At 39.3% G+C, this 16,536-nt stretch overlaps 1 protein-coding gene across 1 annotated transcript in view; it reads left to right on the top strand.

Moving 5' to 3' along the window:
- Positions 1-14,411: 14,411 nt before the first annotated feature.
- ALPK1 (alpha-kinase 1) overlaps positions 14,412-16,536 on the top strand; it is a 73,072-nt gene continuing 70,947 nt past the window's right edge. Inside the window, exon 1 of the mRNA XM_008567228.1 lies at positions 14,412-14,472. The gene's annotated coding sequence lies outside the window, so the exon portion shown is untranslated. The remainder of the gene's footprint in view (positions 14,473-16,536) is intronic.

Below are 16,536 nucleotides of genomic sequence, written 5' to 3'. Positions count from 1 at the left end.
CTGCCAAGCTCAGGCAATGAAGCTGGAACAGTTTTTGCATTTTAATTTTTGTTAGTTGATCAGATGTGGGGGTGGGTAGTGACACTAGGGATCATCTATTGCACCATCTTGATGACATCACTCTCCAGTTTCTCTACTATTTTATAAATCATTACTTTCTTTTAAATTATGTTTATTTATTCTATCTGACTTCCTAAGTCTTAGTTTGTTGCCCTCTTTCTACTTTGAGATGAAAGCATGGTTCATACTTCTTCATTGTTGTTACTAAAAATTATAAAGCTATGAATTTTCATCTCAATATAGTTTTGGTTGCATCCCTTAAGTTTGACAACATATTAGAAAATGACAGTAAGATGATTTCAGAGTACTATTGAAATTTCTTTTTTTTAAAAAAATTTTTATTGAATCAAAATTGACTATTCATATATTGGGGGTTCAACATTGAGATATGTTAATCAAATCAATATTACTAGTATATATATTTTAACAAATTGTAGTTATTCTTTATGCCCCTTGTCCAATCCCTCCCCAACCCCCTTTCCCTCCCCCGTCTCCCCCAATCACCCTAGATTTCTTCTCTCCCTCTGAAAGAATAATGGTTACTCTGTTGATTTGCTGCCCAAATGATCTGTCCAATGCTGAGAGGCACGATCAGGTCCCCCAATACCATCATAGAGCAGATGCCTCCTCTGTCACTCTGAAATGGGCTCCATGGAGAAAGACATCCTCCTCCTTTCTCCAGCTCTGCTGGTAACCCTCTCCATGTCAACACACTCCAGTGGCTGGAGGACCATCTGCATGGTGGCTGTGGCATCCAGCTGCACTCGTGGTAGCCATGGTTATTGTGGTGGCTGCAGTGGGCCACCCACATGGAGGAAATGTTTCTGGCATGCTCCTTGGCATTGTGGTGTGCCTGGTTGTGGCGAGTGTCCGATCCCCAGCTCCGTGCCCTGGGTCCCTGAGTGGGCCCCCAGGTGCTGGCACAGTGTGCCTGGCTGTGGGAGGGGGGTCCAGTCCTCTTCTCCATGCCCTGGGTCCCCAGGCAAGCCCTGAGGCACTGGCACGGTGAGCCTGGTTGTGGGAGGGGGGTCTGGTCCCCTTCTGCATGCCCCAGGTCCCCAGGTGGGCCCTGAGGTGCTGGCATAGCACTGTCATGGTATGCCTGGCTGTGGGAAGGGGGTCTAGTCCCCGGCTACTAGCCCTGGGGCCACAGGCAGGCCCCAAGGAGTTGGTGGTGTGCCTGGATGTGGGAGTGGGGTCCGGTCCTGGCTCCAATCCTCAGGCTCCTGGGCAGGGCCCCAAGGTGCTGGCAGTATGAGTGGCTGTGGGCAGGGGCCCTGCCCCTGGCTCCATGCCTCATGTCCCCTGGTGGGCCCCAAGGCATTGGTGGTGTGCCTGGGCCAGAACTAATTTGTTGTCCTTTGCTTACTTCTAACATGGGGGAACTTCCTGTGGGAACCAGTACTTGAGCTGTGTGGTTGAGCTAAACTGCTGCTTTGCTGCTGTTTCCCTAGGGAAAGCTTTTTGTGTATCTCAGGGTTTAATGGTTGACCTCATAGGTACTTCCATCTCTCTGGATACTCAGCGCATCTGGGTTGTGTAGAAACTCTGATCTGGGCCTGAGTTTTTTCATCAAACTGCACTCCAGGCAATTCTACATTCCTGACCAGTCTCCTCTGAGTGGTCCTGTGCTGATTGGGGGGGCGGATCAGCTGTCCTTGCTGTGCCCCAGTGTTCTCCCAGTGGGCCTGTCTCCCCCACCGCCCATGCTCCAAACACTTCTCATGGGATGGGCCCTGCACCAATCCCTTGTGTTGAGTCACTGGCCTCTGAATGGCTCCCCTTTTTCAGCTGTTCTGGCTCCTCACTCCTGTGTGGGTCCACGGGAACCCTATTAGTGGTCTTGCTGTCCTGGTGCCCACCAAAGTCCTCTTCTCCTCTTCTGCCTCCAAGTAACTCCATCCGAAGGGCACAGCTGCAGCTTCTGCCGGCTCCTGCTCCATGTGCTCCAGCATTAAAGCAGCTGCGGCCCGAAATGCTGAGAGCAGTTTTTTCTTTCTCTCATTGTGGTTTCTCCCACCTTGGTGAGTTCCATAGGTCTCTCCTCCTCTTCACCTGAGCTCCAGTGGCCTCAGCTTGGCTGATGTTACATTTTTATAGTCGTAAAATCGTTGATTTGTGGGTGAGAATGATGCTGGGGACTGTCTATTCTGACATCTTGACCAGAACTCACTATTGAAATTTCTAAGTGCTTCAATTGTATTTTTTTTTTTTTTTACTATTAATAATTTAGAGCTTTTATGCATTGCATTCAAGTAATTTCTTTTGCGGGGGGATTTGTGAAGTTTCTGTTGGACCTGCTATATTATTGATTTTCATAAATATTCAGCAGTAACATGCATTTAAATATATATTTATTTTGAATAAGAGCTGAAGGGTTTGCATTTTTAATCATTTTGATTAATAAACTATTTTATGTCTTTTTTTAAATTCTAAAGTATATGTACACAGTTTTTTTTTTCTTGAAAGACCACTTTTGAGTAAAATATCTTAAACAATTGTAAATATACCCTACTATCTACTTCCTACCTTGTTCAAATTAGAAGTGTGGGAAGAAGGTGACACTAAACAATTAGGAAAAAGTGTAAAAGAAAATAGGAAAATCCCACAGAAGAGATGCTTTCATAACTTTTAGAGTAGCACAGACACAGAAGGAGGCACACCATCTGAGAATGCTATTTGCTAGTGTCTGGATGGCTGCAATAAAATCCTTCAGAGTGTTTTTTACCTTGTAAATAAGGGGAAAATAAGAACACGTAGACAATTACATTAATTATAAATGAGACTTCAGCCTGAGTTTAGGTATTGCCAGTGTTAAAGGAGGCACAGCATGAAAACTCACAGCAAAGTTTTAGTTTAATTTCTGAAAGTGCCGAAGTGGCCCAGAGGAATAGAAATACATAAATAACTGGTCACCTGCCTCATGGGTACTCCAGGAGAGCAGGCAAAAAATGCCTGCCTTATAGTACGCAAACCTATTTAACTCCAAACCCTGAGCTCTTTCCACTGTGCCATGAAGCCTCTCTAGCGTATGCTTATGAAGAAAATGGCCAAATTAACCAAGGAGCACTATCATGAAATGAACTTTAACCTGCACGCATCTTCAAAAATATTTGAAACTACTTACAATGAGAGACACAGATATATCTAGAAGTATTAAACCAAGGGTAAAAAATGTAAACACCAAATAACAAAGGGTCTAGGTTAGATAGTTTGCACAAGATTATCTGAGTGAGGGACACCCCTGGAACTGAGCACAAAATCTGGCTCTGAGTTTCCTGGTAGTAAAGGCAAAAAGGAACAATATGATGAGGTTCAGGTGTTCATAACTAAATAAAAAGAAATATACCCATTTAATATGAAAATCAAACCATCTATTGCTCTGAGATCATAGGAGAATTTACTATGTGGGACTTTAAGTAAAACAACATTGAACAGTATAATGGACGTCTTCAACAGAAATGTATACACTATAATTATTTTCAAAATTACAAACAATTCATAAACCAATTATTTGTTTATAAATTAGCTACCACAAAATAAGAAAAACAAACCAGTCTTATTTATAATATAGCAATTTCCTTTTTTTAAAAATCTAAACACTATTAAGGGAATGTCATCTGTAGAATAATGGACTTTACAATTTCTTTTGTTTTTAACTCAAAAATTGCATAAATTTTCTGCTATGTTGCACAATTTTAATCTGCTATATTTTGTTGAAACTGGATCATGGCATTATCTATCTGCTGCTTAGTTCAATATCATCAGTTGAGTTGTCTTTGTCTGTGGGAAAGTGAGCTGCCTACGAATTACTGCATCTAAATGTTTAATGCTTTCCTGTAAAAATAAGGGTAAAGGATAAAAGGCCCATGACGTCACTGATTTCTTTCCCCTGGTTTTCTGGGACCAGATTCCCTAGACAGAAGATGTGGTTAGCATTTGGTCTTAATCAAAGGACCAAAAACACTTGGATACAGTTCATTTTAATCTTAATTGAAAAGATTGTGGAAAGACACTTAGGAAAAAGTGAAATCAGCATAATATCTCCTCTTCAAGTGCAGTCCAGCTTTCAGAATGGTAACTTGGATTTAGGCCTTCTCGTAATTCTCCTTGATGAAAACAGAAGGATTTCGCAGCACAGAAAGCAGTGGTTTATGAGGCTGGGTACAGATGCACAAGAGAACTCTGTTCATCGTCTTCAAAGTGATGCAGAAATGGTACAACTGCTGCTGTGGCCACATGTAATGTAGCCTGCAGCTCTTTAAAGCGGATTAGCTTTAGTGCTGGGAGCATTCAGTGCTGGATTTCATTTTGAGCACAATATGCTAATGAAATGTAAATGTCTACGGCAAACATTGCGTAATATTGAACACCCTTAAAACTGAGCTTTGTCTCTCACACAGTGGGAAACCAAACTTTATCATATCAGAAGAAAAAGAAAGAGAAGCAACTTTATACTTTCCTGCTTTATATATCTGCTTCTATGAAAAATGAAGTAAATATACATGTATATACACACACCCATATATATTTAAACTAAATTAAATTTCAACATTAGAAAAATTGAAGTTCAATCTTTCAAAAATATCTTACTTGATCTATTCCCAGGGGTGCTGTAAAATAATTCATCCTTGTAGAAAAGGATATACATATAATATGGACTTTTTAAAACAAACACAGGATAGCAGAGTAGATTTTCCACCTATTGCAATTTTTTAAAATTCCTTATTTGTGATTTTTACTTTTCCCCTGCACAATGTCCTTCTGCTCAATGTTAGAAAATGCTATATCTTCATCATTATTTTCCATATCATGTTTTTACTACTTCATAGGAAGTCACTATGAGATTTGATCAGTGTCTTAAAACTGCGCATGCACTTAGTTGAAAGTTATTTTTATTTTAGTATTAGAATTTCAGAATGTGTTTAGCATTGGGAAGGTGAATTCATTATAAGGCGTGTGATTTGCAACCCATGTAATGATGGGTAGCATCTTTGGGTCCCTACCCATGGTTCCCAAAGATAGAAAGCCTCCTTAAGTTTTCATCTCAATTGTTGGGAAATAAAGGTCCCAGCAAACACGTGGAATCGAGTGCCTCCGGCTTGATTTCTAACGCGTGATCTTTCATTAGTTACTAGCATTTCACTACACTCAGCTGAGTAGCTTAGGTCTTCTTGGTTTTTTTGTCAGTGGTGTGTGTGCGTGTGTGTGTGTGTGTTTTATATCTCAGTTTTGAAGAGTTTGTCTCTGTAGACACGGAGGGATGGCAATACATATTCATGAAAGAGTGCTCTTTCCAGTCCCTGTTAAGACTGACAAAGCCTTAGCTGTTTCACACAGCAAGCTGACTGGGATTGTGTGTGGGGGCTGCATGGCCAGATTAGTGCAAACAGCAAGCCCACTCCTCTGCTTGTTAGGCCTTGCCTTCCTGACAATTTCCCCAATTGTCGCTCGTGACAAGGCTGTCATTAGGTGATGGCTTCTTTTGGCCATTTTGAGATAAAGATAATTTCCTTAACTTGCATTTTATTTGACAACAAGCAGTGTGGGAGAGAAAGGAAGTGCTTCAATAGTTTATGGATTAGGGTTTTGTCACTTCAAAGGCATCTTTGATCTAAAAATATGTGCTGTACCAAATTCATTATGTCTTTCCTTAAAGAGCTTTTAAATTTATTGATCTTCTCCTCAATTATTCTCCTTTTACATCCAATAATGATGTGTGAGATGGTAGTGTTGGGAAAAGCCTAAGGAAGAGTGGGGGAGGGGGTGGGGAGGCAGCTAACTGGTCACTTCTAAGGTCATTACAAGAACGAAACAACAGGTGCTTTTGTTCAGTGGTGATTCTCTTCTGAATCTCTGTGTGGCTAAAGGCCTCTCTGTTCTTCATTGCTCGACATAATAATATTGGTATCAACAGAACAAGACAAACTTATATTTGGTATTGCAGCTTAATAATAACAAAAAAAAACTTCACAATTTGTACAAAGATTGTGCCTACAATTGTTTTCACCCTCACTGTTGAGTCTATGGATTTCTCAAGCCAGCACATGAGTACTGTGGAGAAAGAGCAAGTGACCTCTTTGTTGACCAATAATTTGGCTTGCTCTAGAATCAATCTTAAACTGTGCTGAGGCTCAAGTTGCAAAAGTTCTTATAATTGGATTGTGAGAAAATCATACAGAGCAGAAAATAAGAGAATAAATATTCAAATGTGAAAATTTACTTTCAAAATCTAGCAAGATGAACACTTACAGCTTAGACAGTAGCTTCTCTTGTCAAGACGATTCTATTTGCCCTTCTTGTCTTCCTTTGGTGGTGGTTGTTGTTGTAAGGAATGATTATGTGGAATTACTGTGTTTTAAACAACACCTAGGACAAAGGGGTAAACAGTTTACATCCAAACTACCACAATTAACCACTGGGTTCTAAAACTTCTAGAAAATTCGTTATTAAATATAATAACCAACTTGGGACAGAACAAGCTACCCACTTCCATTCCTGCAATTAGGAAAAGGGAGTTAAAACAAACAGCTTAATTTCTTTTTTTTTTTTTTTTTGGTCAAAATATATTATTTTACTTGCCTCTTGACAGCCTATTTTATAATTTAGAAATATCCAGATTAGCAAATCATAATTTCAAAATCTTGTACATTACAGGAAAGATGTCAGTTTAAAGCATAACCTCGGGCTTCTAAAAGCAATGATAATTGCTTCTTTAAAAAAATCAGTTTTCTGAATTTTCAAAAATTAGTATAACATAATGCCTTTCATTTTGAAAAACTAGTTTAGAGGTTCCGGACTCTGTTCTTGGGCCTTTAATACTCCTCACTGTAAAATCAAGATAAAAATAGCCCTCACAGCAACATCAGAATCACTTGCCATGTGTCGTGTCATTTTATTCTCACTAAAAGGTAGATACTACTGTTAGCTCAATTTTTCCGATGAGGAAAGCGAGGCACAAAGAAGCTAAGTAACTTGCCCATTGTCTCATAGCCAGTATACCCAGGGGTAGAACCAGAATTTATAGGGCCTTCAAGACACAGTACCTGGGATACCTAAGAATGCCTCCCCTGCTTCCTCCTGGTACTGAGCAAGCAAGTGTTCGTTCTCGTCTCCCCTCTCATCCCTTCAGCTCCCCAGGCCTGGTCCCTTGCCCTACACAGTCCAAGTAAATGAGCTGAGAGAATGCAGAAAAGGAGAGAGGTGCCAGAGAGGGATCTCATCCTCTGCTTCAGTTTTTTGGTTTTCCTTCTGCCTGCATGTTAAACACAGGCGGATTGACATGCTGAAATCTGGTAAGTTCAGACAGTAGAGTTCATGTTCATCGTGCTGTCTTTTCAAGGAATCCTCCATCGCTTCATTAAAGATCTCCGATGTAATTTCTCTTGACTTTATTTTAACCAGGAAACCTTGAGTTTGATTTCCTTGTAAAATCAGTAAACACCACCCTTGGAGGAAGAATGAAGTAGATTTTGAGGAAGAATGTTTTGGGGAAAGACTGTTTTGTCTTAGAGTTCACCTGCTTTGTGACACGTGAATGCAGTACAGAAACTGCCAGACAGCAGCAGCACCAGCCTGCCTTGGAAGAGACAAAAGTAAACACCCATCTCAAAGAGATCGAGCTGAAATATGATATCAGCTGCAAGAGAGGGCCATCTCCTCCGGTCAAATGAGAAAAATCATATTATCCTCACTGTGGTATACAAATAGCTTGTAAGCCACATTCTCCATTTGAATGATAACAATAAAGTGCTAACCTCGCTGCTGCGGGCCAGCCTGATCCCATCTCCAAACACAAACACTTCTGCCTCGGCTTTGGCTGGGGGCTGTGCTGCGGCCTCCCAACCCCCACCTCTTCTCCCCCTGTTAATTGGCTGAGACCACCAGAATTTGGAGGACACAGATGTCACTGATAGTTTTCCTAGGGAGCACATTCATGCCCATCTGTTGCAGCCTAGAAGGCTGATCATATATCCACAAGGCCTTCATTTAATTCTTGTCAGAAAGTAATGTAAATCCAGTTTACCTCAGAGGTCGCAGCCGAGATTTATGCCAATGAGCCCCCTGCAATTTACACACACTGTAGTTGTATAGGATGAAAAGAAAGCCTTTCATGTTGGTGCATATTAACAAGAAAGCCTGCCTTCCGAGAGAGGCTTTTTGATTGAGGTTTCTCCTGATTTTAATACAACCAATGCTGGTTGCTATACCCAAGTCTAGAAAAAAGAAAAAAAAAACTAATCTTTAAACTAAAGTTTCTTCTTTTATAAGAGGTAAAAGAGAAAGAGTGAAATCCTAGCAAATGGCACACCATGTCTTTAATGATCTGTTATGAGACAGAACTCCCCCACACTTGGAGGAGATAGACTATGACAGGAGAGCATGTTCTGGCCTGAGTTACTGCTAGTTGAAGTCCAGGGAGAATTCAGTTTTAAGCAATTATCTTTCCAACGTGAAAATAGGAGGAGTGACCAGTTAAATTAGTCTTCTGACTTTTTAGCTGCTGTCTCCTTCCAGTTAAAATATGGAATTCAATTAACTTTATTTAGACCAGGCTAGGTAGAAATTGATTCATCAGTAAAGTGGAAGAGTACATATGTGATGTACACCTATATATTTATAGGATTATTTTATTGGAATTCTAAGCATTTAAAAGGACTTCTGTAAATCCCGTTTTTCTGTGTATTATGAAATATTCAGGACTATGTCAATAGGCTGGAAGGCAAATGGTTTTGAAAACACCCATGGGGTCAAAATCTTCTTGAAATTCTGAATATACCCCTTAAGTAAGTCACCTTGGGCAAGTTACGTAACCTCCACGACTCTCAACTTTCTCATCTCTAAAGTGGGGATAATAAAACCTAGATTGTAAGGTTTGTGTCTGAGGTGCCTGGCACAGTACCTAAAGTCTAGAAAGTATTTAAGCAGTGGTAATTTTCCCTCCACACTCTGACTTTTTGGTGGTCCCTGTGGCAGCAAACTATGGATTAAAAACGCTAGTTAACTTAGTTCAAAAACTCTAAGCACTCCAATCACCAGACTACTTTTTCATACTTAATTTTTTTTTTAAGAATTGGAGATTTTCTTTTCTATGGTGTGGAATTTCTGTTTTCAGTTGTTTCACTTTTTAGTTCTGTAGAAAGTAGGTAATAGAAGTGTATCAGTTTTGGTAAAAGCAGGCATGGCTGCTATGCTCATTCTCAGCTGTAACCTCTGATTTCCCAAGACAGTGTTCATAGGGGGCATGCTTCTGTGTTTACAGACAGTGCTAATGGCTCTGAAGTATATGGTCTGCTTACTTTTGCACCACATCTAACTTTTTGTTTGTATTTGGCTAAAAATAATATTAAAGTCCACTTGTGATTTCTAAACACGTACTACCAGGACAATGCAGCAGAGTAGTCTAGAAGTATTATGTGATAGGGATGTAGGTGGAAAGGGACCCTGATTAAAAATACAGTGTGTTGTTGGTAACACATTAATCGAAGACTCCAAATGTGCATAGTCTAGGCCTAATTACAGAATTGGATGAAGCAGTAGCTTCACTTTGTAGAGTAATACAGTAGTTACATTAGGGGGGCTAAAGCCCAATTTTGTTGGCTGCCTAAACCAGGGAGTAGGCAGATGTAAAATAATTTCTGAATGATCTCTTGCTGCGTCTCAGAGTGCATCAAGACTACTCCTTTTTGCTTGCAGTCCTTAAAACAGAATCCTTAAAAAAGTTTTAGTATTAAAAATTTCAAATACGTACAAAACTAGAGGCGGATGTATAAGAAACCTCATATACTTTTATTTAGCCTCAACATTTAACAATCCATAGCAAATCTTGCCTAATTTATACCCCTACTTTCTCCTCACCTCCATGCCCCTATTTTGAAGCAAATCTCAGACTTCGTATAATGTCATCTGTGAATATTTCAGAGTATATTGCTAAAAGACATGAACTTTTTGACATAACCACGGTACTATTATCTCACCTTAAAAACTGACATCAGTGTTTTAATATCATTTATGAGGGTACTTCAAAAAATTCATGGAAAGATTTGTATTATCTTTTAATTCTACTTGTCCATAAACTTTTTGAAGTACCCTTGTATTATGACAATATCATCAGTCAAAAAACAGGGATTTTTTTTTTTTTTAAGGAAATTGATTATTTGGCTGTCATGTAACAAATTAGTTCTTTTGCTTTCATGACGCAATGGTTTCACAAAGACTGTGTGCTAATGGCTTTCATAGTAGATTTACATGTTTGACATGTTTTATGACACTTGGTAGTGTGCTCTAGAATGAGAATTTGTCATCTTATACAAAAATAGAAATCACATCATTATTGTGCTCCTAGCCCACATTTTAACATTTAAAAGGAAATCACAGGTTATAGACACTCCTTTTATTTTACATACTCTATGTTAACAGATCTAAAAATTGTGGTTTTTAAAGAACATATCCCATGTTTTTGTTTTTCATAAAACAGGTGTTTTATTTTATTTTATTAAAAAAAATAGAACAAGGTCGTGTGTATTTTCATTTTGGAGATTTTGTTTTAAATATCTTTCTTTTTTTTGAAATAGAAAAATATTGACTTCAAAAATTTTAGGTACTGTTCAAATAATAGTCTTCACATAGTTCATATGGGTTTCTAAAATATAGCAGGATCTTAAAAATAAAGACCGCTGATCCACTAAATGTTTTTACAGAAATAGAAAAATCTTTTTTTTTTTTTGTCTTTTTCCGTGTCCGGCAACGGATCGCAACCCTCAGTGTTGCCCCCGTACCGGACCGGGGACCGGCAACGGGACCGCAACCCTCGGGGTTGCCCCCGCGCCTCGCTCAGCCAGTGAGCGGGAACCGGTCCGTATGTGGGATCCGAACCCTCGGGCGGGAGCACCGCCGCGCTTCCCAAGCGGCGCACTTATCCAGTGCGCCACCGGGCCGGCCCTTGTGTAAGTGTTTTCTAAATTTATTAGTTTCAAATGAAATACTATGTGGAAAGCCACCACATAAAACAGATGGAAATGAAATTGTTCTGGGGCCATGCTGCTAACTACTCCTTTGGCCCGTTCTTTCCCCATGTGGGGTCTTGCAAGTTTGCATATGTGAAATGCTTTTTTATCTGTGTGTATCATTTTCCCATTATGATTTTAGGGCAAGACAGATTGCCGTGTGAAACAGTGGTGAGAATAGGAGAGGATTGCCCACATCGCCAACATGGGGAAATGGCAGGACAGTACTTACTTTTTAAGCTTCCAACCAAGAAAAAGAGTGTTTCACTTAAAATAATTAAAATATTTATTGCAATGGGAAAAATCCGCCATGCTCATAAATAGTGACCCCACTTATCAGTTGACTATATTGGGCCTCCTGGGAGGAGAGGTGTTTGCTTCCTGTTAGGATTAATCTATAACTGCAATCACCACTAAGACTTCATCAGTTTTTTCTTTCCCCTTCATTGATCCCTCTGGAATTATACTGCAGCTTGAAGAAGGTCAGAATTAGGATACTTTTCCCCAGGAAAAAATATAGCAGTTGTTTTTTCAGTACTATAAACTTGAGAATAAAGCCTAATAGTCATTTCTTTTCATGGACTGGAATATACATTTCTGCCACAGAATGAGCAGTCTACCAAAATAATACTTCCTGGTTTTCGGTGTGATTATTAGTTTCTCCCCCACAGAAAGCAGGACACAGAGTGGTGTCAGGTAAAAACCACAGCGGACTGGATGTTTAAAAGCTTGTGTCTTACTTTTGGCACATAATGGCAGTGAGTTGCTGTTTGAACTTGGACAAATCAGTAAACTTTTGACCATATTCCTTGCTACCTTCCTTACCGTAATCTTACAAAAGTAAGATAATCAACCCAGCTCTTCTATTTTCTTTGTTATCATTTAATAATCAATACCTTTTCTTCTAAATAGTGCAATAGTAGGAAGAATGAAATAAATTTTCCAACTTTTCTAAATTTAAGTGTACTCATCCTGTGGGTCAGAATGTTGCTTTGGAATTTTTTGCTAGTTGAATTTTATACTTAAGTCTACTTCCCCAATGAGGCTGTCTCTGAGGATTAGTAATATTTATTCTGTTTCTCTGCTAACCTTCAAAATACCAAGTACAGAATATTCAATATGCTTAACTGCAGTCAAGGAGTTTGCAAATATAGTACACCTTATTATATATTTTAAACTTCTAAGTTAGCTATTAAAGCTGAGCCTTATGGAAAGAGTAGGAAACTTTTTTTTTTTTTTACCAGTAATAGATTGTATAAAAACTAATAAGTTTCACTTGTCTATTTTGATATACCCATTTTTAAAAAATTTCTGTATCACTGTTAGTTCTATACTGGCAAATATTCCTTCATTAGCTAAAAGCAAAGAATAGAATTAACACTAAGTCTCCAATCACCTCCTCCTCATTATAGAAAGAAGAAAATGGGAGTTCTTCCGCTTGAGGAGCTACCAAAGAAAGTAAGTGAAGTGGCTCAAAAACAATGAAGTTATCCCTCAAATCAGGTGACTGATGCTCTGAGCACATTTGCCCTGTGGCTGAGCAGCATTTAACTCAGTAACAGAACTCTTATAGAAAGCATAGAATCCTGAAATTGTAAAACTGTACTCATTTCCCAAATCAGTCTGATGAAATGAGGGCCTTAAAACTGCAGGTCATGGAAAGAGCAGATGTAGGCCTTGTTTTCTAATCGAGTCTTTTTGGCTCGTAAGACTAGCTATGTTAAGTATAGACCATAGGATGCTTAGCGGCCATGTCAACAGGTAAGTAAACAAAAAATTTAATGTCCTGTCTTTTCTCTGTAGATGCTTTTTGGGTTTGTTCTCCTTATGATCATACAGGAGTAGTAAAACCCTGCTGTAAGCTCCTTGTCCTACAGTCTTTTGTTGCTGGTCTGGACTTCGCTGTCCCTATGTTGAAGTAGTGGTGTTTGGATGTTCGCCCCACAGGATGAGCCTTTTGCTTTTGCACCCTCACAGTGCATGGATATTGAAGCAGTATGCATCATAGTCTTCTGCTACTAGAGGACATGCAAGTCCGTTATTTGTTCCCAAGCCAGTAGGAGGCTGCCTGCCAAGGCCCATCGGTTACTGGTGACATGCACACACTGTGTGAATCACACAGCCACATGGTGGACTTTTATTATGTCAGCCCAGGAGTGTGGTCTGCCAATCCCCAGCCTGGAGGCCCACCCCCAAGCGCCTTTGACATTTTAAGTATAAAATAAATAAAGAGCTTTGTGTGTGTCTTAGAGAGGAGAAGATGAGGGGCAGGGGGTGTTTCTGTCTGATCTGTAATCCGATGGACGCTCTTCTTTCCTCTCAGCCACTTCAGGCTCACTTTTCTGACACCTCAGTCAGAGGCCGGCTGAGTGCCTGGAGGCAAACAGCTGATTAAACCAAGTTGGCTGGGTTTGGGGTTTTTTTTAAGCAAATAAAATTCACATCTTTCTCCCTGCAAATGTCTAACTGATCATAGTATTTCAATTCCCTCACAGAATTTCTACTCATTAATTGAATGTGGGTCTGGAGAATTATTTACTGGATAATCCCATTATTACATGGCTTTAAACTAGGCAAAATATTAGGAGGCTGAAGACCTTCTTTCTCAAAAACATAAATGGTAATGAAGCCAACAAGGAAACCAGATCCAAACAGAGTAAACTAAGGAGAAATTGGGTGACCCTTTAAAAAATGAAATTACATTTTTTGAAAATTTTACTGATAGCAATAAGTGATACCTATGAAGCACCTATTACTTTCTAGATAATTTTTTGTGTGTTTTACACATATTAATCCAATTGACCATTATAGAACTCTGTGAGATTGATTCTATCAATACCCCTTTTTACAGATGAGAAAACTGAGACATGATTCGCCTAATGCTAATCAGCTAGCAAGAAGCGGAGCTGAAATTCAAGCCTAGGAAGCCTCACTGGGAAGTGCATGGGCTTAACTTGGCTGCCTATTGGTGACTAAGACAGTGAAACCACAATTCTTCTTTTCAATATCTTCATTTTTCTGCTACTGTAATCACCTCATCTCTTTTCTCCAAGAAAGACTGCTCCTTTGTGGGCTGTCTCTAACTTCAAAATCTACATGGTTCTATCCAAAATAAACGAACTATCTTGGCTGTGGGAATACAGCCAGGATACAGATTTGGAAATACTATGTTGCAAAGTAAACCTTAATCTTCACATTTGCTGGCTTCATCCAAAGAAGGCAACACTTCATAGCCCCTACAGTTTTCTATCACAGTATGCTTCCTGCCATTTCCACATACGTACCACACCATCACCTGGACTTGCCTCCTCCTGGAGACATGCCGCAGTATGGCCTTTCTGATTCTTTGGTGTAAACAAGGCATTGCTGTAGCCTCAGCCAGTGCAGCAGAGACTAAATAGTCAAGGTACTGCATTTCTCCTTTCGAAGACAAACAACAGTATTTCTCTTCCAGCACTCTGTACTATTGTTGAGTGGCTTTGAGACGTCACTCAACCTCCTCCTGCCTCTTCACCTCCATGGTTCAAATTATTTACCTAGAGTTTGGGTGGACAATATCTGCTGCCCAGAGAGTATGCCTCAATTTAAAAGCCTGTCAAGTTTACAAAATCTTATTTCCTGTTGTATGAATGTCTCCTAGCATCATGCCAGCTCTGGATTTGCAGACTTAGGGAGTGAGTTTATGTGAATGTTCTCTTCTCATTCGGGGTGCAGAAATTCAAAGAAAACTCTCCTGGAAGTACCCTTTTGAAGTCATCAGTGCAGGAGCCTGGAGCCAGGACCAGATGGCAGGCACCTTGACCTGAGATGTCACTCTTCTCACCAGGCTAATAGTTCATCAGATGTCACTGTGGCTAATGGAGTGGGTAACTGTAGCTGGACAGTATGAGCAGCAAGCCCTGCAATGATGGCCTCTTTTTTCTTTTCTTTTCTTTTCTTTTTTTTTTTTTTTTCCTCTTCTTTCTTCCTGAGGCTAGTAGGTAACCCATTTGTGACCCGGAACACTCTCATTGCACTTTCTTGTGCAGTCAAGTTTGGTAAACACATTCAGCTGCAGGGAACTGGAGAGGGTGGGGCACAAGAGCAAGAGACAGAGGGACAGACAGCCTTTGCATCCAATTTCCCATTTTCATAAGGTGTGGTCCTCAGGCTGGAAATCTTGATATGAAGAGACATGACAAAGAACTCCATTTTCACTTATAGAACTCCTAAAATTTATTTTGCTTTTTTTTTTTTAAATCAGTACACACTTAGTTTTCTGTTAAATGGAATGAAAAGATAAATTGGAATTCTTGGCAATCTAGTGTTTGTTAAATTCGTAGTTGAAATTGCCTATCTCATCGATGAATTCAGTAGCCTGTTCTTACTCATGGATCCCAACACAAGATCTCCTCAGAGTCCTGCTCATGTCATTTTCCAACTAGAATTCTTTTCCTTACTTCTCCCTCCAGCTATTGCAAATCGTATCCCTTCTAGGATTCTCTGTGCAAGTGCTGCTGCCTGCTCCAAAGGTTATAACTTTTACCATCTCTCAGTGGAGTCACTGGTTCCAACCCTAAGGGCAGTTAACTGATATTTATTATCTATCCAATATTTCTAGGCCTGAATTTCTGTTTTATTCTTTGTAATTTTTTCATTAAATGTCCAATAGCCATGAAGAAATTATAAAATAGGTGTACTTTACACAGAACACGATGAGTACCCATAGAGCAAACAATCGACTTAAGTTAAAAAAAAAAAAAAGTACCACTTGCTTTGAAGTCTCCTGTGTACATCAATCATCTTCTCATCTTCCTTCTCTCCTCAAAAAATCCATGATTCTGAATTTTTAGTTTATCATTCTCTTACTTTTCTTTGTAATTTTTACCATATATATGTATCCCGTAACAATGTATTGTTTAGCTATAAATGTTTGTAAATTTTGTGGATGTACTTGCTTGTGACTTACTTTTTATATTTCTAAGATTCACCCGTGTTATTACCTGTAACTATAATTCATTCATTCGTTTGCTTACTCCATTCCAATGTACTTCAGTTTTCTAATCCAATCTCCTGTTGATGGACATGTAGGTTGTTCCTTTTGTTTGTTTGCTATTACAAACTGTGTCACTCTGAACATTCTTATATTTGTTCTCTAGACATAGATTCTAGAGTTTCTCTAAACTGGAGTACATACCTAAGAGTAGACATTGGGTCATAATATGTGTGCATCTTTGATTTTATTAGATAATGCCAACTGCAGGTTCTAGTAGTCATAGATGGGAGTAAGCAACACTGACTGTTCTTGACAACTCTTGTTATTATCCTGTTTTTGCAGTCAAGAAGGTGTGAATGGTTTCTCATTGTAGTTTGAACTTGTATTTCCTGATTACTAATGAGGCTGGACACTCCATATGTTTATGAGCCGTTTATGTTTCCTCTTTTTTTTTTTTTTTTTTTTTTTTTTTTTTTTTTTTTTTTTGACCGGCAA

This window comes from Galeopterus variegatus, unplaced genomic scaffold (assembly GCF_000696425.1).
Source record: "Galeopterus variegatus unplaced genomic scaffold, G_variegatus-3.0.2 Scaffold2, whole genome shotgun sequence".
NCBI lineage: Eukaryota > Metazoa > Chordata > Mammalia > Dermoptera > Cynocephalidae > Galeopterus > Galeopterus variegatus.
This window is presented reverse-complemented; position numbering and strand designations above follow the sequence as displayed.